This window comes from Pecten maximus, chromosome 18, assembly GCF_902652985.1.
Source record: "Pecten maximus chromosome 18, xPecMax1.1, whole genome shotgun sequence".
NCBI classification, from domain to species: domain Eukaryota; kingdom Metazoa; phylum Mollusca; class Bivalvia; order Pectinida; family Pectinidae; genus Pecten; species Pecten maximus.
Window position 1 is genome coordinate 10,870,465 of NC_047032.1, and position 24,268 is coordinate 10,894,732.

A 24,268-nucleotide genomic window follows, 5' to 3' on the forward strand; every position below is an offset into this window, starting at 1 on the left:
CAATCTCAAAATCAACCAACAAGAATATTATAAATTGCTCCTGAAGAGAAAGCGTCTTTAACGATATCCGCTATACTAATATAGGTATACTAGTAGCTATATTTCATTCATTAAACACAACAGTCCTGCATTCGAAATTATACTGATGGTCAACCGATTCAATATTTCAAAATAACGATATCTGTTTTTGCCTTTTTATATACATATCTTACTAGAGACTGCAATTATTCATGTCATATAGGGCCTTAGAAAGAAGTAAAGTAACATCACACAGGGACGTTAATATAGCAAAATACATTATATAAAGAGTTGGAAACGAATGGCAATCTATATTTTATCATGCGAACCACATTCAATACGATTCGTCAATATGGTGGAAGTATTTATTTATATAAAAAAAATGTTATTGTCGTGGTAATACATGTATTTTCTAAAACATACTGACAATATAAGAGGGATATGTTGCTCTGAGATAAACAGGAACGAAAGAAGAAGAAAAATAAAAAATCAACATTGTTGTGATATAAAGGTTTGTAAGACTCTTTTAACATTAATTACAGCTATGACGAATGCATTTGTTTTAACATTCATAGATCGAGGGATTTTAATATCATTAAAAAATATTTTCAACAATTTTATAAAAGGAAGAGATCAAAGAGGATTGCTATGCAATAGAGAGGAACGCGTTTGTCTGTACTGGGGACGTAAAAACACGCTATCAAGGATAGCGATTCTTCAAAATAAGTTCAGTTCGGTCAAGATTGAAATTAAAACATTTAGAATTAAAAAATATCAATTATCAGATATATTAAAAACCATTCAATACAGAAAATGATTAATTGAAATAGACTTTCGCGGCCATAAACCTACTTCCTTTTCATGTCAAATGATAGTGATTCAGAGACACATTGTAATTAAAAAGATCACCACTTTAGAACTATGTACATTTCTTCAATAGGTACCCGTTATCTAATATTACAATCCCTGCCAATAAATAACGGCCCTCAATTATGTAATACGATTATTGAGTATACACGACAACTTTCAAGTAGAAGTTTCAATTATCAATATATAAAGCCTTGAGATGGGTCTCCGATTGATCTGTATATATGAAATAAAACATGTGTTTATGGCTCCGTGTATGGGGTAGATTGAGTGCCTCGCGTTCATTATCTTATGAGTGTCGGTCAGAAAGTGGTATCCAACAGATGGATTTAATAATCAATTCAAGAATACGGTCAAACCTCGACACCCGAACTATGATAACTTGAAGGCTACTTAACTCGAAGAAAAAATTTCAGTTCCAAAGGTAAAAAAATCTATATAAGATATTCTTGGTAACTTCAATTACTCGAGATATCGCGAAGATTTCATTACCCCCACTGACTTGGCGAAGTTCAACTGTATGATAATGTATTGCATTGCAGATATGAAGTTTGTGCCAGTTACTTTAATTTCGAAAACGTATCACTATTACATCCTCTCTATGTTGCAAATAGTAAGGGTAAGAGGAGGAATCAGTTAAAAGGGACAGCTATTTCTGAGCAACGCAGCTGCGATAGGTCAGTTTCCATACTTCCGATCGGAACGTTGTCCATCAATGTTCCCAAATATAACACCGGGACTCTCCTCGCTTTTCCAGAATGATCGGATTCCCTATGACACCATAACATGACAGTGACAACGTTTAACAATAGATAATGGGGGGGGGGGGGGGGGGGGGGGGGGGGGGATTGGTTTGTTTTTGTTTAACGTCCTATTAACAGCCAAGGACGTGCCAGGTTTGGAGGTGGAGGAAAGCCGGAGTACCCGGAGAAAAACCACCGGCCTACGGTCAGTACCTGGCAACTGCCCCACGTAGGTTTCGAACTCGCAATCCAGAGGTGGAGGGCTAGCGATAAAGTGTCGGGACACCTTAACCACTCGGCCACCGCGGCCCTCGTGGGGGGGGGGGGGGGGGGGGCGAAATGGTTTGAAGAATCTGTATTGAACATATCTTCTTTGGTATTTTGGAAAGGTTAAGGGTCACCTGCCCAACTATGTTGGATTGTCACCCGGTACTCTGGCTTCCTCCACAGTTAGATCCTCACAAACTTCATATCCGGGCCAACAAGTATGATTAACATCAGTTGAAATAACCTGTTTCGCAATTATTGTAGAATAAGAAAAAAAAACATTTTAATGAATAAAGGCCTGGTTAACAACATATTAAGTCAGCGAAAAAACATTTTTCAAGTTGATTTGTCTGAGGATACAATATAAAGAATGAAGTATGAATCACTATCATAAACAGTTACCTTAAACATTATTATACTGATCTGAAAAAGGCTAATGGCTATGTAGGATTTTAATGTTTTAAATAGAGAAGTTTTGTTAGTTCAAACATGCGGGTATCTATCATGTTAAATTGGGATTTACTCCTGAAGCATTTAAAAGTAAATTTCCTTGATAAGTACTCTGCTCCTTTGTAACGTAAATGATCACCGATATGCGCAAAGGAGGTAGATATTGAAAAATATTCAAATATGATTTAGGTGTATATTTGATTTCTATCCGTTTGAGTATCCCAGGGGAAATAACTCTTAGAGGATGTACCCGTATAATACCCGTATTGGATAAAGGAGGACAACTCGTGCATTGATTCGTTTCGTTTCGTTTCGTTTCGTTTCGAGGAGGAGGAGGAGGAGGAGGAGGACAAATGCTAGGATTAGATTTGATACAAGGATAAGAGATTATCTCTTGTATACTACGATAGGAGACTCTCTCTCTCTCTCTCTCTCTCTCTCTCTCTCTGTATACAATGATTACTTGTATGTAGTAGGGTGTTAACTCGAGAGACAGTGTTTACTGAAATATCTAAAACATATATTTTAATTATCAGAAAATTTATTTGTAGCTAAAATAGAATCTTACCGGTTTTATCGTTCACCAAAGCTTCAGTTGCACTTAAATAGTTGTCTGAGTTATCTAATACATAAATTCGAGTCTGCATTGTATATCATTTAATCATCTAAGTTATGATAAATGTTGCTTTATCGCTTAGAGAATATCTCGTATATTAAAATGTATTTAAAACTGTAACATCACAGCAGGACTGATGTTGGATACAGACCACACCTCCAGTGCGAACACATGGTGCCACAATGGTTCAGAGACATGAAAAAGACTGAATTGATATGAAACTCCAGTATATTAATCTAACATGCAAAAAACATTGTACAAAAATATATTAATGATGGGCCTTTGTGGAGTCCTCTGTCCTTATCAAATGACCATGACAGTAGACTCCGTGTGATGCTGAGAGGAAGATGAGAGAAACACGAGAAGCAGTTGGCGTGAATGTAAATAACTTGTATATAGTCACGGACATGGCAAGGGCTAGTCTACCAACTGATTATCTAGTACGTGCTGTCTAATTAATGGTGATTTAAGTAAAACATGTAATTAGTATGTCATCTTTATATACATCGATGAGCAGTTGAAATGTGTCTAACAGTTTCTCGGTAATTGCCCCTGTTTTCTCTTATCGATTTTAGATGAATGTAAATGTCCAGAATTTGAAGAAAGTTCTGTTCTTCCATCTTTTCACCTGTTCAAGATGACCTCTGTCATTCCCTAGATTGTTACCCCCAGGATAAGACAAATATCACGTGCTGACAGTTATGCAAGGACATCACGGCAACAATACGATGACGTCACATCAACAATACAATGAGGTCACATTATCAATACAATGACGTCACATCAACAATATGAGGTGACATCAACAATACAATGACGTCACATCAACACTACAATGACGTCACATCAACAATACAATGACGTCACATCAACAATACAAGGGTCGACAATTCAATCACGTCGCGTCATCTTTGTATTGCATTGCAATGCTTTGTTGAACATTTGAACGACTGGACCCTGCGTATATAAAATAATATGATGGGAGAAAAAAAATCATACCCTACATTGAGGACGTGACAAAGAAAAAAAAAATCTCTTATTCACCCTCAAGTTTGTTGAAGATTATTTTTTTTGCATATTTTATCTTATTTTTGCGGTCTTCGACCCAAAAACTTTACGCTTAACTATGATTGCGCTGATGCCAAAACTATGCCCCATTACTGTGAGTTGAGTGATGACGTGCATTGTCTAACATGGGCTGACGGCCCATTCCTACCACCTACCCCTCCTTTTGTCCTCAGATGGCGACCCCCTCCCTATTGTTATCTTATCTGATAAATGTTGATAACTGGAGAAAATCCAGCTATCCTCATCAGCAAAAGAGGCTTGGACACTGATGCCGATTTAGAGACATGTTATTGAAGACCGTGAAAATAAGCTGCATTTTGGCGCGCTCAAATTTTAGGACATGACCGATTTACAACATATAAGCGCCACGATAAATCGGCGCTGCATTGATTCTAACCATTAAAACCCAAATACAGAGACCACAGCTTGTGCAATATTAATAAAAGGGGATACCTTCAGCGCTTTAATCGCTAAAATAAGATATCCGCGAAAATATGTATGCTGCAGATGACATCCTCATGGCAATCACAGGACATGGATCTTAAGACGAAATGATTGTCGTGGCCTTCTCCATGGGTGTTGGCGCTGATGTTTACGTTATTTTTGATAATATCGACCAACCGGATGCACAGACCAATACTTCAAACCGAACCAGTAGCAACCTTTTCTTCTTTGACCTTTAAGAAGGTAGATAAAACTCTTCTACAAATCTACAAAGGATGAAAAAATCGAAAATACATCTGTATTTGTGTATGTATCGTGAATGATGAATCTGCGTTATCCAGAAATTATCTCAATGAAAAGATGACTTGTTTTTTTTAACATATTCTCCTTTGATTGTCATACATGTTAGACAGGTTGAAGTTAAACGGAGTGAACAAGATTGTAATAAGGCAAGGTAACGTTTTCAAGTGACATGGAAGCACGTTAACATGTAATTACTTTACCGGGCGCCACTCAAAACACTGCTTCGCTGTCTTAAACTAATTGGACTGCACAAGATGACTTATTGAACGGTAAACTAAGGAAACCCGGCACGAAAACCATCATTATAATGACATTTCAGGCTTCCTGTAAACAATTCGTATTTATTGAAGGGTGAAAGGACCTAGCAAGGTAGAGAACATTTTCTAAACAACATTTGTTTGCGTCTGGTTGTTTAAGTATTGTTATCCCAAAAAATGCCTGTCATTTGAGAAACCATTGCCTGGCCTGGCGAAGTTATGTGGTCGCAAAGCAGATTTGAGTGAAATTTAGTTGAATGCGTACAGTAGACAGTGTAATGTCTCATACATCAGCTATATACCTACTTTACTGCTTGTTTCATAATTTAGGCTAGACATGTAAACTTTCTTCTTTGTATTTAAGATAATTGTTGACGGAACATCAACATGAATGGCCAAAATATGAAATAATCTTAAAATAATAATAGTTCTCTCGTGAGATAATTTTTTTCTGTGGGAAGGAGGGGGTGGGGGTGGGGGGTGGGGGGGGGGGTCGGGTACAGTGTCAACGCGCTTGTCTTTTATCTAGGTGGCCGGGGATTCGATTCCCCGATCGGACTTGAAAGGGTTTGAGGTCACCTGTTCGACCACGTGGGTTTTCTCCGGATACTCCGCTCTCCGCCCACAGTAAGAACCTGCACGCGCTCCCATCCGGGTTAATAAACGTGATTAATATAAGTTAATATAATTTTTTTCGCAATCATTGTAAAATCAATAAAAATTATTTTTTTAAAATTAATAGCGTATTTTCTGATATAATTGTACTGTATTTTGTTTTTAAATGTTATGATAAATGCGAGAGAAACAGAGAATGAAGCATCCCAACCCAACATCGACGGATTGGTAACATTTGAATGAGTAAGAAAGCTGAATTTCTTTACGTTAATATTGAATGCTTGTCTCCGGTCTCAGTTTACCACATTGACCTTTAGCAGCATAAATGTAAACGTATTACAAACCGCAAGCACCAATCTAACTAGACATTTGACAATAGAATTGCGGAATGTAAGAAAGATAAGTCTACCTGTATTTGTTTGTATAAACTTCGGTATACACAGACCTCCCCGCTGGTTATACAATCCGCGTGTCTACCTCAGCAGCACAAAAACGTCGCAACGACCCTTTGGAGTGAAATGTAGCAAAGCCCTCCTCGGCAGGAATAACAGGGTAATTAGACATATGCTCTGTACATTCAAACATTTCTGCCCTTTGCGAAATATGTTTTTGAAATAAAGACGTGTGTTTATTAAGATAGAAGGAGGTTGAAACTGGATTTAGTTGACCTAACATTTGCACTTCTTCACCTCTTTGTACACGGCGTTCTATACAGAAGCCGTTTTATTTACATACAACGAGTAAACATCATATCGTTTCTCTGACGAATGTTTCTGTGTAACAGTGGGAATTATGAACCGGCTTATGATAGAGAATAATTCACATGTGTCTTAGTTGAGTTACGAGATAAATTGACATGATATATTCTACAATAATAACCAAAGAACACAGAGAGAAAAAAAAACAGGACGTAGAAAAGAAAAGATAAAAATCCACGTGCTGATGGGTATATGTGATCAATGTTGGTATCTTAAGTGCCCTGTAAGTAGAAGAGAATCCTCTGTAGAGGACCCCATAGTTAAGCCGCTTCCTGTCGTCGTCACGTGCAATGTAATGTAATAGTGTTCTTGGGTTCAACGTCCTTAAACAGGGGGACACAGGAGGAACCATCCTAGATCACACAGGGACACAATCGAAATGTTTCGAATAAGGCATATACAACTGTAGTTTAATTAGACTATGAATATTTCCAATACGCAAAAAGTAGATGTTAATCTATTATACACCCTTTTTGGCCCGGATTGAAGCGCACGATGGGTCCTGCAGATCCCCACGTGGTCGGACAAGTGACCCATACCTTCTCGCGTTCGATCGGGAAATCGAACCCCGGCCGCCAAGGTAAAAAGCAAGTGCTACTCGACCATGCAATACTTTGATTGTATTGGCAATATATGATGTACATAATATACAATGAAAATGTATTTACTAAACGGACGAAAAATTTCCAATAAGCGGTAGAAAATGAGGTTTTACACAATAAGATCAATAAGCGATCAAACTGCATGTTTTAATAGACGAAATAAATAAGTTTCTAATAAGCGGTAGTAATGTGGTTTTGTTAAATAAATCAAAAAGGTGATGAAAATGCAATTTTTTTTCAATAGACGAAATAATTTGTTTCTTATCAGCGGTAGAAAAAGTGTATTTCATAAGAGATTTAAGAAAATAATTGCAATATAATGATAGAGTTCATTAACGACGAAAGTGTATTTTACCAATAAGTGAAAGAACAAAGGGCAAAGGCGTATCTCTTATATGCAGTTAGAACGTGGTTCAAATAAGCGAAATATTATTTTCTAATAAACTAAAGGAATTTTTTACAATAAACGAAAGAAATTTGAATCACATAAGCGAAATAGATAGACATATTCATGCTACAAGGGATGGAAAATCCCGTAATTCATCTCAATCATATTTTTAGGAAATCGGCCAAATGTGAAAGATGGAAGTTAACATTAGAATTGGATTTTGCTGTAGAACACTCAGCATTGTATGTTATCACAATTATTTTATTCTAGTTTCTATAAGCTTAACGTTAATTCTCGGCAAAACATCTGAGCGGCTCTTACGTAGATATAATGATTATGCTTGCTTTGAAATATCAAGATATAGATATAACAGATGCTAACCTCAAAAATATTCTTTTGTGTGGGAATATTTAGGAATTTAACATGTGAAAACTAACGATTTTCTATCACGAATTATCATTACCTCTACCGTCAACATGTGTAACAGCTCTAACCCACAGCGAATTAAAATCATTTCAAAGAAACCAGAAAACGTTTTTTCAAATTTTTCAAACGAAGTAATCCATCAACATATTCAACCACTTTTCATTCCCAGGAAAAAAGAGCACACTGCCTGATAGTAATGTACGTAATATATTTAATTACAGAGCAAACCCACTAGAGTTTCATGTTATTAAATCCTAATATCCATCAAGCATTCCTCATAATACCACAAACAACAAAGTGGTATCAAGTCGAAAACTAGAATTCGAAACCTTTGATACAAAGTATAAGAAATATATCACTTTTCAAATAAACATAAAACCATTTGCTGTTTATAGAACTACAAATACCGTCACATATGGCATATCATTACATATACTCTCCAAACTCAAGAGATTCTCAACGTGGTACCGTACCCCAACCACTAGGCCAGACAGTTATACTTGGTTATCAAACGCGCACCGCACGTACTTTACATGTCCCTCTTGAATTCTCTCTGCACGGATCCTTATGTAAAGGGTCGTTACTAATTACTTCTATACTATTGCGTGTTTTTAATGTGTGAAAATCATACTTGAGTAATTAAAAAACAATGTCTCGTAACGTGAAATGTATTTCACGCACTGTCTGACACCGAGGTCGGTAACGACATTGATAATTACGTGGTTTGTTTGGACATGGTATGTATATTAATTAAGGCTGTGACTGCTCTTAAAATATTAAAAATTACAAGATTACTTAGAAATTAAAAATGTCACATTCAATATCGCACTAGAAAGTAAACTATTTAAAGATCATGATGACCATCATCGAACGTCCCTATAGGCTCCATGAATATGCATCTCTCCAACTCGTCTTTTAAGTTTTAATATCAAGCTGACCATGGGGTCAAGTTGTGAAAAACAAATCCAGTTAACCATCTGATTTAATTGAAGAGTTTTTGATGTGAAGAATGACATGGTCAGTATTTTTGTTACAAAAGAGAGAAGATTATATATTTAAATTCTGAAAAAGAAATTAAAAGAAGGGATAATTTGTAGTCTGTTATATTACGCCCTGTAAGATATATCATTACAACAACAACAACAACAACAACAACAACAACATCAACAACAACAACAACAACAAATAAAACAAAAACAAATTCAGCATGACATACCTAATTGATAAGTAATAGATAACAAGTTAATACCATACCGGTATCGGTGGTAGTCGTGATGTAATGTATGAGTAAATATCAGCTTATTAAGATATGCTGTACATATCCAAAACGAAATCATTGCTAACTTTTGTTATTATTCATTTTATATAAAGACGACCTAGGCTTGACGATTTATTTCTCATCTTATGTGATTGGGAAAGGAATTTATATCAGCTTTTAGTTTGTTTCCAATCCCATTGTAATACATGTACATGTATTTAAAATGTTGATTTACATTGAATAAATAAAGTTTAAACTAAACGAAAGCATTACAGACCGCAATCAAACAGATCCGGAAACTTCCAACGGAATTTCAATTGACAACATTAGTGCCGTCATTATTTCTTACATTTTACATGAAAATAAAAATGTGATTTTTCTCTAAATAAGCAAATAAATTAAATTGAGTGAAAATGGAAATTAAAGGGAAAACTAAAAATGCATTACTTAGATTCGAATAATATATATATATATATATATATATATATATATACGCGAATATTTTATAGCTATCTGGGATGTATAAATAATTATAGACTATGTCGAGGAATTAATTACGTTGATTTAAATTATTCTCACATTGTAAATCTACATTTCTGATTACTAATCCCTGATCACATGGGGAAAAAGAATATGATACCATCCAAAATATTAATTGATCTGTTTAAGAAAATTAAGGTAGGTACAGACATGCAGCATGCGGCAGACATAACCGAATGTACATGATCTTAGTCTTAACAGGATACCAACAATTAATTTCCTTCTCAGATTTACAATAGAATAGGCACATCAAAAATACTCACCATTATTATAAGACAATAATCTATATGGTTTAAACATTGCTATTTTGTTGCCTCTCGGAAACAATTCAAACGAAAAAGAAGTCCTTATCACTGTACTCGAGTATTTTTTATGACGCAGAAACCGACTTAAATTATTTGTAACACATGTTTGTTCCAAAAGAGTTGCTACAATTTATGTTTGTTATATATTTGTGTTGAAACCTTTAACTAAAGAATTGTAGATAAGAAAAACCTAAGCACATATGTTTCAAAAGACGCACGTCAAAAAGTTATTTTGGTGAGCATTGTTAAACGGTGAAATAACTGACGTACACATTCAACAATGGATCTTATCTGGTTTTCCTTTAAACTATAGACAATCAACTCTAAACAAGTGACGCGTTTCAGCATAAATTCGTTTGAAAACTATTTCAGTTTCAAGAGTTATATTCGAATTCCCTGTCCATGCAACTAATAATTAAAAGCGAAGTTTGCGGTGAAAATAACTGATAAGGCGGGTCTTCTTGTGCTTGTTTTTTTTTTTTTTTTTTACACAATTGATGACATGAATTATTATCATCATTAAGTACTAAATTTAAGTATTTACTCCAGGCTTACAATTTGGTTTGAATTGGAGTTAAATGATTTTAAGCATCTAATTTTTAACATATAAATAAGCATTATAACTAATTAGCAAATTAAGCGAGGCGTGGAATATACAAATAAAGTGTTCTTATCCAATGAGTATTAACATCAGGTGGGGCGCTTTTTGATATTTGAAGAAATAATCATTATGATGAAGGATGACACCGTTAGAATTAACGAAAATGACAAAAGAATAAACTACAATAATAAACAATAAATAAATCCTACGTTTAAAAAGAATATAGTTTGTCCATGTTAAATATTCTTGCTCTTATCTATTTTGAAATTTTCAAATGTACTTTTGTAAGAGCATTTCTCATATCTTTTGTTTTTCTTACACTGTTTATTTTCTTTGATTGATCAAATTAATTGTTTGATTTGAAGATATGCATTATTTTTAAGAAAATTAGCGCATTTTTCCTTTTCTTATTTAATTTTATGGTTTTCTCTTTTGTGTTGCCCTCTTTCCTCGAAACTAAAATAACTTAAAAATAAAAAAATAAATGTAGTGAATGTTTCCACTGCATCAAGGTGTGTTCACAATAAAATATATAATATATTTGATATAGATAACGTGTTGTACAGACGTAACCTGCAATTTGAATATAAGAATCATCTGATCATCGTTATGATTTATAATTGGTTGCTAAAAATATAATGATAAAAAAATAAAGATCAATAAGATAAAACAAAAATGAAATTTTCCAGAACTGCATATGTATTTGTTTTTCTTCTGATTAATAAACAAACACCGAGTCTGTTACATAACATCGTGGATACTGCCGCTGTCGAGGAGCATTATGGATTTAGAGGAATTCCTATGATCTGTACATACGTAGGTGATTTAGATAAAGATATGTACAGCCGATGTCTGTTACACGTGCATCATGTGAACATATAGGAGATCGTTCGCTGATAAAACTGCCCAGCATAATTAGGATTGTCTGTTCGATTCCTATTCAAACTGTACACTTCTGTGTAGCAATTTACGGTGCGTTATCTTAAATCTGTTCCAGTTTTCTTTGTGGTCATCTTATATCCTTACATCCTTTATCTGCTTCAGACACGTGACAATATTTCATGGTTATATACCAACGCTTTCGTAAAATGAATTGTAACATTTATTACAGTAAACATGTATAGAGGATATTGATTGGTTTCCTGTTGAATATAACATATATTTCACGACTCTGAGAGAATATCGATATTTTTTACAAGTGAAAAGCATGAGCGAAAAATATTGGTATATTGTGTCATATGAGTGCAATATATCTTACATTCAACGGGAAAACATTCAATTTTCAATTTATTTCATTTTATTAAAGATGGAAATAGAGAGAATAAATAAATGCGTAAATAAAACCCCCAAAAAACAAACAAAAAGAAAACAAACAAACAAAAAATAACACAAAAAACCGCGGGAATCAGTAGCATAATGTGTGACGTCGTGTCCAAATGACGTCATGCTTCACAACATAACTGTGAAAGGATAGAATATTATGTCACCTTACTCATACCTATTACATGACGACGCCTTTAGAATGAACTGCTCAACGCCATTCCATTGTTTGTTCATTTATTTGTATAACTTGTCAAATGAGTACTTTATACAAAAAACAACAACAACAAAAACTGCACCGTATATTACAGGAATGCAGCAAAATAGCCACTTATTCTACTTTGTACATTGTAGGATTTGAAAAAAAAACATGAATTAGGGGTCGGTTACACCTCCCCATCCAGATTTTGTCATTTATTTCTATCTATTTTGAGTTCATGTGTTGCTTCCTCTGATCAACTCTTTAGTCCCTTGACATGACTGACGAGTCCTACAAGGACGAGACAGCTGTATGGGGTACCTTATTTCTTATGGATCTACTGTATCCAAATCTATATTTGTTTTGAAAGGTACTTACAAATATATCTTGTGTGTGGTATGCAATTCTTTTAAACAATAAAATTCGATAGTTAAATCTACAAACATTGAAAAACGACGCTTACAAAAACAATACGTTGATTATATACGTAACCCTGCAGCTTACAAGTTCGCTCGATAGAAGGCCTGCACACTCAACAGGGGAGCATCTGTAATCTTGAGGATGGCGTAGGAATTTGTATGAAAACAAGTATATACTCCTTTCCCTGCTTAACGCATTCTTTGGAACAATTTCAATCGTATTCTATTTTAGACAAACCCAGATAAAACGAAATATAAAACGTTGAGCATCCATATCATAGTAAACAATCTCTAAGGACGAATATTCATTGTGGCACAAATAGCACATGACCTTACACCCGACCTCGCTCTAAGCCAATAACATTGTTTATATGACAGTGATGGTCGCTCATGTCACATCAGATACTCTGATTGGCTGTGTATGCTCGTGTTTAAACAATGCACGACCTACATTCTGCGGCGGATGTACATTTTGTGGTATTCTGTCTGTGTGGCTGGGACAATCATTAGCTGTGATACGTAGCCATGCGATCTTGATTTAATCTTGATACGACTCAATATGCTACTGATATACCCCGTGTTTGTAGTTTCTGCTGTCACTGCTCATACATGTTCCGTGTTGATGATGCAGCCCCCTATTCTCCACAAATTAACGGTTTCAGTAGCCTGTTATATATATATATATATTCACAAACTCTCTTAACGTGTAATATTTCTGCTTTCCAAAAGAGTTTTTCAATCCGAACATTAAAAATTTATTTAAATTTGAGAAAAATAATTATGGCTTTGGTTTTGAAGTTATGGCATATTTTAGGACAAAGACATTCGTAATAAAAGGGTCATATACTTTAGAGTTGTTTTAATTAAATACCGATTGGCTTTGAGACAATACGACTTCCCTGTGTCAAAATGTAATTCTGTTTTCGTTATAATGTGTCGGTCGCTGAACCCATGATCAATATCCATCTCATTCAATCTAGATATTTATAAATTAACGAAACTTTTGAAACAGTAAATATCAAGTCTTCCCGTAGTCATCAGCTTATATTATCATAGCAATCAAAAATTAAATTATATTCTCATTAAGCAAAGTGTTTACTGTGAACGTACAAGACATCAGCCATGGTGAGGCTGAACATCTGAACCTCGTTTTGATTTCTAAAGAGATATCGTTTGACTCGCCTCTGTGAGGACTACGCGTCCCTAATGTCCCTTGTAATGTTGTGTGTGCCCATGTGGCTTTTACTAATTGACATTTTGCCAGATACAATAATGCCTTCTTACGTATACACAGTGTCATAGTATCAGACATTCTAAATATATTTAAACCAGAAATGGAAAACATTTCACCACAATTTTTCTCATAAACTCCAAGAGTTAAAAGCAATGGGTTCCAATGAAATCCGAGTTCCATACATATCTGAGTATGTTAATGATAAAAGGTATTGGCGTAACTATCTAAAGATTCATTTGAAAACCATTGGAAGAGAGAGTGGCTCATTATCTGCAGTCAAACCATTTATACGTAGTTTATAACTGCAGATATTCGTCAAACGGCGAGCAAATGGACCGGTGATTTAATTTACCGTTCTCTTTGATCCCGAATTGTCCACGAAATGCAGGGAATGACAGACCGAAGAAGATATATAGGAACATGTGTGTAAAACAATCCTTAACTTCTCAACAGTATTGACAACGGATGTTTTGGTAATTTCTATGTCCTGAGAGTTTCGGTTTGATTTTTTGTAGTTATCTTTCAGCCGATTTGAAGTGGCGTTCCAATTTGGATGACATTATTACCGACACAGCGTCCCACTGCTACAGTAAATTGTCAATACAACCCGTCACGTGACCTTTGACATGTAGAGTACATGCCTGTCAGAGTTTTCTTTGTCGCTTATTGCTTATATAGTTATCTCTGACATTTTAGTATTCATTGACATTCCAACACCTATTTTACGATGTGTAAGATCAAAACATTTCCATCTATATATTTGTATAATTACGCTGCCGGTGGATATTGTCCATTTGAACACCCACGCAAAGCCAGTCCATAGAAACGTTTGTTTTTATAGCTACAGAAATTATTTATACGTTTTGTTGTGTCAAGTTGATGAAGCTTGACTCGAAATACACATTTGTTTTTACACTTGAGAACCCACATGACACTAATTGTTTATAGAACGAATTTAAGATAAGACACAACTACTGGTTAAACTGGATTTTGGAGGGTTTCATTGTGCACCTTCGGATGTTCCGTTTCCTTCCGTGATAGCAAAACATAAGGCTTTCATCTAAAATATCCACACGGATTTTGAGTGCACCAGAAATATAAAGATCCCAAGAAACTAGCATATGATACTATATTTTATCAGGAAATGTATTTTTTTTAAGATCTTCATATCAAAACAAAGAATACAGACATAATAACAAAACTGTTTTTATTTGAAATAACGGCAAAATACCAATCAAAAATATTGATGAACATGGAGACCTTTGTAAAAGCAAAACAAAACAATTGAATTTTAATTTTTGGAAAATGTTTATTTTGCAATTAAATTCATCAACAAGATTTTTTTTTAATAAGTAGAACAAATAAACCGAGATAGAAAGAATGGTTGATAAATTAAACAAAAATGAACAAAGAACAATTTATCACTAATCATTAACCATTCACCTCATTAATAACACATTTCTACAAGTTAAATTTGTAGTTTTGAATTGGTTGGTATTGTGGAATATCCTCGTGGACGACGAATTGAGAATAAAAGTCCTCATATCTCCCATCAAGCTTGACCATCCCTGATTTTGTAATAAATGTGATTTTTTAAATAAGTGCATTCACGTCTATTTAGCTTGAAAATCAAAAGATTTAATCAAACATGTGTTAAGCTTTCAAATATGTCAGTCAGAAAACTACATATCAATTTAAAGATTTGTAGGCCTGATAAATAAATTCTTTTGTTGAATATCTTTAACTTTCTATATGCTAAAAGACATTGGTGCGAGCTTACATGCAAAACATGACGATAGGCCGATCTAAATTGCAGATACTGAATATAAAATAAATACATGTACTTTATCCAACCATAAATTAAATCAAAAAGTTTTTTTTAGGAAATGCCAGATTACACAAATGGATAACAGGGAATGTTACAAAAACAAAAGCAAACAAAAAACAGTTTTGACACAACATATGATGAAAGTCCATGAAAATGAACTGAAAGGTATACCATTACATAGGCGCTGCATGAAACTCGAAAAGCACGTGCACATGTATGATAATCTGGGTCAAATATTGGTATCCATGAATTCTCATCTGACATGACAATACCATACTTAACTGATAATATATGTTAAAATATCTCATTTAAAAGTTAAGAAGCCTTTTGACAAAGATGAAAAAAGAATTACTTTGACGTCATTATTACCAATAAGTTTGTTGAGTGGTTTAACGTCCACAAAACAGATAGCGTCATATGAGGACGGGTGTCAAGGAGACACCAACAGCCAGGGTCATATGAGGACGGTGTCAAGGAGACACCAACAGCCAGCGTCATATGACGACGGCGTCAAGGAGACACCAACAGCCAGCGTCATATGACGACGGCGTCAAGGAGACACAAACAGCCAGGGTCATATGAGGACGGGCGTCAAGAAGACACAAACAGCCAGGGTCATATGAGGACGGGCGTCAAGGAGACACCAACAGCCAGGGTCATATGAGGACGGTGTCAAGGAGACACCAACAGCCAGCGTCATATGACGACGGCGTCAAGGAGACACAAACAGTCAGGGTCATATGAGGACGGGCGTCAAGAAGACACAAACAGCCAGGGTCATATGAGGACGGGCGTCAAGGAGACACCAACAGACAGGGTCATATGAGGACAGCTGCAAAGGAAACACCTAAAGAAAAAAAGAAAGACAAGGCTGTGAGGAAGGAAAGAAAAATTTAAGACCCCAAGTGTTGCATTAGGGGCAGACGATCTGTGTTGGTCTCCCCATTGTCACCTAAATAGAAAACATGGAAGAAAAACCCCGATATTCAGGGGTCACCTCTTACGACATGCAGTGAGGTACAGCAGTTATTCTTTAATCGCTCCTGCAAGGGTTTTACCGATAATTGTTTTAGTAAGGTTGTTAATAGCAAAACAAAATATCAGTAATTAATCAGGTAAAACGTGGCGCTACAAATTCCGTCTTAGTGAAACATTCTCATCAATCTATTGTACATGTATATGGAAATATACCAACATGTAAGCTATTTAAAGCCTAGAACTTGAGAACTTTTGAGATCCCTCGGTCCATCGATTATTTCTGTTGAAGCAACTAATGGTAGATCTGTATGGCTAATTAAGATGTGTGAAAGTGTTTAATACTCCACGCGTGCTACATTACAATTATATATACAAATAAATGATATACATATCTATATACAATGTGTAGTTCTACATATTCCGAAGGAAGAGAGCTTACATCAATGTGTTGGTTTCATGGGAATTTACCTCGATCATATCTTAGCAAATGACAGCTTTCGCCGAGTGTCAGTACACAATGTCTTTGTGGCTTTGCCGCGATTGTCTTTGGCTGAAGTGAGTTTGCACATTGCTGTTATTTACCGAATAATTGTGTTATCGACGGACATAAAGCGAAGATTAATATAATAAATAAAGTGTTAATAAATACCCGTATCAACCGAAGCTAAAGATGAAAATAGTCTTCCCTCACAATATAATTCAATTTACATAATGTTCACATCAACAACAACACAATGCATGTTTTAATACGACACATTGTCAAACACTTATTTTCACAACATTATATTAAGTTAATAAAATGTCGCGTGAGAATTTGTTTATATCGTTAGGACGTGCATATAGACAGTAATTTCATTATCTATCTAGAAAAATACAGTGTGTAACAAACTGTTATATTATAACTATTGTTATAATAGGAGTGTGTATGATAAATTCACATCAAAGCATATTTTGGTTGTTAATGACAACAAATGACACCACATAATCCTTGATACAATAACTAAAAAACAAGCAAACTGCTTGATATAGGGGGAGATAACCTAACGTGAAGGTTGACAAGCATCACCTGTGGTCCCGCTCGAGAAGATAAGAGTATATTTTCATCTTTTGTGCCTGTGACATCAAAACCAATTACTGTAATAACACTTGGGAACAAACACAATCAAAGCCCCTATATGTGAATTGACACAATTAACAGAGCTTCTGCTGACGATAAAACACCCAGGAATGATGACAGCATCTGCTGTGCGTGTAATGCGCGTGGGGGCAGGAGGGACCGCCGATCTTGTGATATAAGACGTATCGTGTGTCAGTGAAGATATATCAGCATTAGGCTGTATTAGTGTCTCGTGTCAGTCTAACCTTTCATCTGTAGTGGAGTGAATAAGTACTAAACAGAAAGTCCGTCTGTCTGGGGCAGAAATATGTACTGTGTGGTGTGTCATACAAGCCTGGTGAATGCCCTGATATTGGTACAATTCGGGTAATGCTATCGGGATCGGATATCTGAATTCAAATTAATACTAAATGTTCTTTATTTGTTTTGTGTTTAGGGGTTTGACGTCCTCAAAACGGCCAGAGTCATATGAGAACGGGTGTCAAGGAGACACCCACAACCAGGGTCATATGAGGACGGATGTCAAGGAGACACCAACGGCCAGAGTCATATGAGGACGGGTGTCAAGGTTACACTTTGTAAACAAATAAAACAATGCATAGACAGAGTAGTTCGGACAGAAAGGAAAGATTTATGATCGAGTGTTGCGATGGGGTAGAAGATCTATTTTGGTATCTCCAATATCCAATAATAAAATAAACGGGATGTTTACCGATATTTCAAATAGTATACCCGTGTTGAAATGACGATTATTTTAATATTAGGAAATAATTAATTTTTCTTTGTTTTCATGGTAAATACTCAAATGTGATTGGTCGAAAAATTCTTTTCTTTCTTCTATGAAAGAAATTCCGAGAATGGCGCGAAAAATGTGACGTCACAATACGACAATTGACGTTGCGTATTGATTTGAGAAAAAGAATCCCAAATAAAACCCGTAAAATTGTACATAAAACATGTTTTGAACTAGAAAAAGACAATTAACTGAAATTAATTATAAGCATTGAGGTTGATTTTTTTTAATTTTCATCGGGGTATGAAAAGATTTTGTTTGCAAACTTTGTAAGAATCCGCTACGCGGATTCATACAGTTTGCAAAAAAAAAATTCAACCTCAATGCTTAAATAATAAAAAAAGAAAATACATCTTTTAAAATAATTCTTTAAAAAGACGCCAACAAATACAAAAACCGTGAAAAAAACCCCAACAACAACAACAACAAGCAACCAAACAAACAATTTATTATACCTATACACTTTTATACAATTACTTGTGAGGTTTTATAAACGATCACTTCTTGCGATTGTATTTCGATTAATGTTAAGATGGTCGCGGATATTCCAGAGTTGGAGGCAATCGCTGTTTTATCTGGGTACTCCGATTCCCTCCAACACTAAGATCCTGTGTGTGATACCAAGAATGATTAAATCGAATGGATGGTCGGGTGGCATAGTGGTAACGCACATGCCTTTCACATAAGTGGCCGGAGTTCAACTACCCTATCGGACGTGAAAAGGTATGGGGTCACCTAACCGACCACGTGGGTTTCGCCGAATATTCCGATTTCTTCCCACAGTAAGACCCCTCGCGCGCTTCCGTCCGGATCAACAAGCTTGATTAACAAGTTAATATAACGTGTTTCGCAATCGTTGTAAAATAAATAAAGTGTTGATGAAATTAAGTTTTAAAACTTGTTGAACAACTTTTGCAAAATTACAAATCAAAACTCATCAAAAGATATATATGAAAGCTAACGCCACAGATATCCAATAATAAGAAACTTTTTGTTTTTCATACATTGTGGGTTTTTTCGGTCGTGTATTGCGCGTTCTTTACACGTGTTGCATTAAAGAAGCCAATAGAGAAAAAAAAACACTAGCACACACATGACCTGAAGTTGGAATAGAGTAGGGTCATAGTCTTTGTATTCTTTATGGTCGTTTTCTAGGGATGCGTGACATTTAAGAAGGACCGTGCGTTAATAAAATCTGTCTTTACACGTGCACAAAGGAGCATTAATTACCTGCAATGGGGAAGTTGATGGTACGTGTTATAGTCCGAGCGGTGGCTCTAGCTATCCGGAGCATGTTCTCTCCAACTCGGTTCGTATTCGTCATTGTTTCTGCCAAATTCTTCACATTTCCACGAGACGGTGTCTATTTAGTAAACATACCATATAACAGGTTTTACTGGCGGGGGAAATTATATTGGGGATGAAATATCAAACAGCCTGTACGCATAACGTTTTCCGTGTTAAAATCCCGTACCCCGCATACTTATCAAATTAAAAACGAAACAATGGTAATTTCCGGAAGATGTGCGGTAAACTATACCTTCAAATAATACATTAACAAAGATCAATGTAAGTAAAAGTAAGTTTACAAGTAAGTTTATATAGGGATGTGCTGTATCTCGCAAGAGTTCTTTTGGTATCACAAAAGGTATGTAGCTTTACTTCCTATAATTAAAAAAACAAAAACCAATTTATCGATGTCCCATTTTTATGTACAGTATTGTGTTATGGGATATTTTATCACTTGCGTACAGCTGTTTGTGACATTTAACTATTACATTATGTCACCTTATCCGTTTGGAATATCTTTTTTTCATCTTTAATAGCTAAGTCACAACATTTGTTAAAGGACAAGGGGTTTCCCGTCAGTCAGACCCTTGCTTTTCCTCTAGTGAGTCCTTACGTAAAACAAATGACTTGAGGTAATATTTTACTGTTTTACTTTGGTGCCTTTTTGAGGTAACGGTTACAGAAACCACATTTTGTGACGTAAATGTTAGGAATATCCTTTACCACACGTTTGATGGTTGTGGACAATCACAGGAGCGAGTGTCGCTTGTGTGTTTACGGTAATAGTAATGTCATTTTCATGTTTGTCCTAGACTTATTCCTTTGATTCCAGCAGCTGTCGTAAGTGTAACAGTCAACACATCACTACAACCTCTCAATGCCCCCTCATACACCCACTCTCATCCACCATCGACACAAGCGTCCCGACGACAAACACTGCGCAAACTCCTGTAATGTCAAGCGTTCTAACGACATAACTCTGCTGGATTACTTGTACTTCATTCCTTCGTTTCCCCGTTAGAAATAATACATTCGTGCTCATGCACGCAAGTTTATTTATTGACAAATGTAGGTTATATCAAAGTGATCTGCTGGTTATGATTTATGGTTTTTTCTACTGAGATAAATTATTTAAATAAATATTGTTTACCTTTGATGTTTACTTTTTGTCATCAAATTCATTGATAAGGTTACTTCCCTAGGGAATTGAATATCGAGCTGGTATGATATATTTTGTACACCACTTCTTAAAGCCTTGTTTTTACTTAGAGGCCGATCGAAGAATCCATGAAGCTCTCAAACAGCCAATCTTTCGGGCAGGCCACATGTTACTGCAAGAAAAAACCCGTTTATCTACGAAATAAAATTCTGTGTTTAATTAATTTAACTTATTGTTGCTACTAAATTTAACAGGAGTTAATTCAGAAATTATTTCGATTTTGATACAAATTAATCGCAAAGAACATACTTAAAAAAGAATCCAAAGTTCCAAATAGGACACTATGTCCGCACTAAATCAAACTAGTATGATAGTATTTAAGGACGATATGTCCACATTAAATGAAGATAATATATTGATATTCATCAGGAAGGAAAATACACAATATATACACATTAACTGTAACACACCAGTACTGGTATTGGTATGATTATTATCCAGATAGAATTGAGATACATGTACTATTAATAAGCTATTATACTAACAATTATCATTTTTAGAGAATGCAGATTTCATCAATGATGATAATTATTTTTGTATGTACGCGCTTTTGTTGTCTCTGTTCATATAATGACACTGCTCATATAATGACAATCAGCCAGCGTGGAGTGTACATCCCTTCACTCAGTGTAACACTAGCACATGTGACGTATGATCGCCACTCGACACCACCTATAGTACCAGCACTCGACAGTCTTTGAACATTGTCCCATCAATTAGTCTATTGAACAATTAACGAGATACATGTAACTATAAAGGAGTGCCAAGTTACATGTCACCTGTCTTTGACATAGTTCCTGTGGAGGGATTTTTTCCCATATATCAGAATCATGAACTCTTCAAGACTCCTATCTCGCGATCGGTAACCGATACCTTGGCCGCCATCGAAATGTGTTATTTTCGTACAAATGATCACTATGGATTTTCGCGATTGATTTTTCTCGTGTATTATCGCGAAAATAAACCCCACTCGAAATATAAGTTTTTTTTACAGTACGCAAATATAGCACCGTTCAATAAAAATTTAAATCAGATACGTCAGAGACAAAATTAATTAAACAGCATCATATAGTTGTTCTGTTGTTAAAACAAGCTGATGTTATGTTTTAGAAACATTTTTACATCAAATTTCTTTAATTCATTTCCACGGGTTTGAAATGTTGAGTTTTATATCGACCAAAACCATACTCTGATGAAAAGTTAAAATGAAATACACTCCAGGTTTCAATTTCGGACTATTGTCGTTAAACCCGGATTGGAAAAAACCACACCAGAATTGGTTGGAATTAAAACAAATACAAATCAGTAAATGAAAACATTATTTCATCACATTGTACGTTACAACAGTGTAGGAGAATCAACGTTGTAATGGGAAAGATTCTGTTTGCGTCATATATAGGAGAGATAACAACAGCTGTAGTGCATATATCAGATGTCACACTGACGAAGACTGGGTATCACTTGGCGGTGTCTCAACCCTATCGTTATCCCATAGACACTGTTAACAAAAAAAACCGTAGTTCGTTAACGTTATATCTGTGTAATAAACACAAAACGACAAATGTTCTTGTATTTTCCTACTGATATAAAACGACATATATATCTGCTTTATAGTGAGAACAACAGGCATATTAGGTGGCCCGACGCCGCCTTTGTTCAACATGCAAAACATAGTAAAAGCAGTGCAAATATTTCCTGAATTGTGTATAGAATATCTTTTATTTTTCATGCAGGATCAATTTCCACATATTCATAATATTTATAATACGAAAGGAAAAAATGAAATTCTAAGAAACACTATTACTAAACGTAATGAATGTTTTAAGCGCAAATGTCGCTAAAATAAGATCACCGCTAAAATATGTTTGCAGTATATGAATCAAGGCATTTTACGTTAACTGGTATTGCACTACTCTACGCTCGCCCTGGGGTCAACTCAGTGAAAAATCCTCGTTTCAGTGACTTCACTCTATAAATAGAAAATAATCGACATATCCCTTTCAGAAAAAATACTCCTCAATTTAGAGTGAACATATTAAAGTACAATTTAACAATATGGCTGTGCCCGGGAAGACTATCTTTTGTTATGAACTGATAGTGGAGGAGAAGTCCTACAGTCTTTAGTCAAAATACGTCATTTTTGGGGATGTTAGGAACAGTCAATTTGTGCGTCAATAGAAAATTCTGGTAAAATAGATAAGTTGATCGTGAATAATAAACAAACAAATGTTCATCCACACGTTTATCTTAACTTGTCTAACACTCTGAATGCATTACCAATACAAATCAACATGCAACAAAAGGAGAAAAAAATAGCTTATCTACTTGGAGAGTGGTGTACGTTGAACATATGGTATCAATTTCCGTTATTTTCTATGTCATTCATATATCTATAACACACATGGTACACAAAAACTCTACTTCACCATACTGCCAAAAGTCCACATGTCGTTTAGTTTTACGTTGTTTGGTGTCGCAAGAAAGACATTTACAGACGTTTATAACCCCTATACAGAACACATATACAGCACACAGAAGACGTCTTCAGTAGAGAAAAATGTGTATCATTTCATCAACAGACGCAGGGGATCTCTGGGGCTGACGTGAACAGGTATATCACAACGCTATAAGCGACGCAGCGACGTCACAAGGCGTTATGAACGACGCCATTACAGTACCCCAATTCTTTGAGATGAAGCTGTTTCCGAGATTAAATGACAAATCTCTTTATTGTATCGGATGTGTTATGGTTTGGAGCCGTATACACGAATGGCTCACTTACTGTACATACATACCAAACACACTTATTTTGTTCTACTGTCGAACGATTGTTTTTCTCTTGTAATTGTGTAGACAAACAATTCAATGTTTACAAACGACGTATAAAATAATGTACCGTCTTATACATTGGTTTGTTTAAAGTTTTACTTCTTTCAATGTTAAGGTCATAATTTGGGGTCTTAAAGAGTAGAAAACAGTATATAAACAAGGCTGCTCCTCGTTCTCAAAACGATAACAACATGAGTGGTCAAGACAAGTCTAACAACACCTCTCTCAAATCATGAAAAGAAATATAGAATCATGAACGCATTGAAAACCCTGGTACAAAATATATATCCATATTAAATTTCTCGATCTTATATAATTGAATGTGAAATAATCAGGTTTATTCTCAAGACTAAAACGAGTAATAAAATTATTTCATATTGGCTTTTTCCCCTTAGTTTTTAAAGCCACGCATGGAAACTGCGAGGTTGAGTTTTACAAAATTTATCAAAATCTTAACTCGCTTTTGTCCAACATGTCTTACAATAAACGTTCTAAGGCTTTTACTCAAGTATCAGT